At 34.9% G+C, this 2,725-nt stretch overlaps 1 protein-coding gene across 3 annotated transcripts in view; it reads right to left on the bottom strand.

Moving 5' to 3' along the window:
• LOC107102637 overlaps positions 1-2,725 on the bottom strand; it is a 64,075-nt gene that overhangs the window by 55,508 nt on the left and 5,842 nt on the right. Inside the window, exon 3 of one of the 3 annotated variants that reach the window (XM_015402020.1) lies at positions 1,663-1,799. The exons of the other annotated variants lie outside the window; for them this stretch is intronic. The gene's annotated coding sequence lies outside the window, so the exon portion shown is untranslated. The remainder of the gene's footprint in view (positions 1-1,662; positions 1,800-2,725) is intronic. 3 annotated transcript variants of the gene reach the window in all.

The raw sequence follows: 2,725 nt of genomic DNA, 5'->3' as shown, positions 1-2,725 counted from the left end.
CTGTACTACTGTATAAACCCACACTTCCCTCAACGCAACACAGGTCATTATTCACGGCCGAATAATGACCTTTCTACAAGAATCAGACTACTTTGTTTATCGAAATAAAACAACTCAAAGTTAGTTATTGACTGAGTAATAAAAATAAAATAAAATAATTAATGAGTAACTTCTGTGTCTCTATTTCCTGCCTTATGTATCTGATATTAAAGGCGATGCTGGGTTGTTATTTTCCTTTTGGGATCGTCTCCCATAGCACTAAAAACTAAGACAGCTACATTAGATGTGTGACAAATTTAAACATTATATGACAAGAGCATTAAAAACATGTGAACTTTGAGACCCAGCAATTGTATACATGTATCACTGGCAAACAAGGAAAAGAAATGTCCCTATATACCATAGAATTAGACAAATATATATTGTTTTAAATGTTTGGTAACATTTCAAAGCAAGTCTAATTAAACTAGTGTACAATGCAACCAGAGTCAGACTGAATTAGCTGAATAAAACAAAAGGCTGTCAGTAATGATTAGGATTTCATCAGAGGGGATCCAGTCTGCTTTTCCAATGAAAGGAAAACAAATGTACGCTGCTGTGGCAACAGAGATGATGACCCATACACCGGCTGTCGCAGGTTTAAGGAACGTATGTTGCTAAAGAACATCAACTGAGCGGCTTATTTAGCTTTGCATTTAGGATCAACCGGTCTGGCTTTATTAGTCAGAGGAAAACTTCTGAGACAAACAAAAAAACAAACAAAAAAAAAAACAAGAAAAACAAACCCAACAAAGCCCGAAAAAAGAGCAAACATCTTTTAAATTTATTTATGACCTGTTCTCATACATACTGTTGTGGATTAATATTCTCTGTTTGATTAGGAAAACTTTAATCAAGGCTTTTCTAACACCACGCTCTGAGGTGTCAAGTAAAAAAGTACAAATACTTTGTTACTGTACTTAAGTACACTTTTTATGTATCTATACTTTACTCCATTACTTATTTTTCCTCCTACTTCTGACTTCTACTCATTACATTTTCACACAAGTATCTGTACTTTCTTTTAAAGGTTACTTTATACTTTTATACTTTACATATTTTTTGTAGCACATACTTTTCCACTTTTACTTGAGTAAAAAGGTCAAGTTGATTCTTCAACTTTTACCACTGTTTTTAAACTGCAGTATCTATACTTCTACTTAAGTAACAAATGTGTGCTTTTGACACCACTGACCGCAACAGAATGTGTAATAAAAGTGTTTATGATTGAAGCTAATATTGTAACTACAGGTTAATACTCAAAGCTACAAAACTGGTATTGTATCGGTAAAACCAGTTTTACAGGGAGATAGAAGAGGAATATAAAATATGACAGAACAAAACACACCCAACCTGCTGTAAGCCAACCTTTTGTTTGCAATTAACTGTGGATAAATATTCTCAGAAAATGTGAGTCATTTTACCCTAACTGCTTAGGATAAAGATTGACAGTAGAACAACAAACAACAATAAAGAGTGAACGCTTTAAATGATGTTACCCAGCAGCTTTAAACTCTAAGAGAAAATCCTCAAAATCCACTTTATATTGAAACAGGTTTTAACCCCACAGCAGCAAGCCTGGCTCTAAGCAACACCTGTATATAATAAAAATATTTGTCTCACCTTCTTCTTCAAAACAAACCACATCTACGGTGCACCTCTTTAACCATGTCAAACACTGAGCTGCCAACTTCCTGCTTTGGTTTATATACCTCCCCCGCTCCTCCCCTCCCTTCTCTCACTGTGATCCAGGCAGCCAGCTGAGGGAGAAATGAAAGTGAAACTAAAATCCTCGCTCTGTCTGTTGCTGCTTCTCAGCTACAGACACAGTCTCTCTTTCCAGGAAAGGGCCTGGCCTCAGGCACGGTGTGCAAACCGAGAGCTACCAGAAGCGGTTGGGTGTAGCCGAAAAATATTTCAGTAGTGACAAATTCAATTCAAAGTTTCATTTCTTTTCACAGACAGCATTAAAAGCAAATCCTTATTAATAAGGTGAGCTATGTTGACCTCTGAGGGCAGGGGTGATGAGGCAGAGGAGGAAATGAAACTATTGTATTGATGTTATTTCTAGTTTCCAGCTAAAATATGAAGCTTATCAAAATAAACAAAAGAGAATTTGTCTTCAGTTGCTCAGTGCGAAGCATCTAATCAGTCCTCAGGGTCTCTATAGAAACTGCCTGGACCCTGATCCCACCCACTTCAAATTAAACCATGCAATACATAAAATAAATATAGGTATATTGAAAATGATCCATTTATTTAAAAAATGTCTTTCAATTATTTAATGTCAAATTCTAAAGGTATACAAAAATTTTAATGGCACATTTAATCCGTTAGTTGTCCATTTCCATTATTCAAAGGTATATTTTTATTATATATATATATATATATAGTTATTTATTTAATATATGTCTTTCAAGCTAAATTTATTTGCAATTTCAGGGTGCATTCATGCTTATCTGTATACTGAAACATTTATTTATTTTTGCCCCTTTTAACTCTTCATAGAGAACATCAACACACGGCTAGTTGCTGGGCAATAAAACAATAACACTACTACAACAGACACCTTTTCAATAACAATAGAACGTACTGACATATTACAAACTCCAATCCAGAACCGCTGCAGTCTTGGACATGTAGGGAGAGAAAATGATTTAGCCAATCACAAACACATATAAGTATA

This window comes from Cyprinodon variegatus, unplaced genomic scaffold (assembly GCF_000732505.1).
Source record: "Cyprinodon variegatus isolate N-32 unplaced genomic scaffold, C_variegatus-1.0 Scaffold1285, whole genome shotgun sequence".
Lineage (NCBI taxonomy): Eukaryota > Metazoa > Chordata > Actinopteri > Cyprinodontiformes > Cyprinodontidae > Cyprinodon > Cyprinodon variegatus.
The sequence above is the reverse complement of the archived record's forward strand: the minus strand, read 5'-3'. Positions and strand labels throughout refer to the sequence as shown.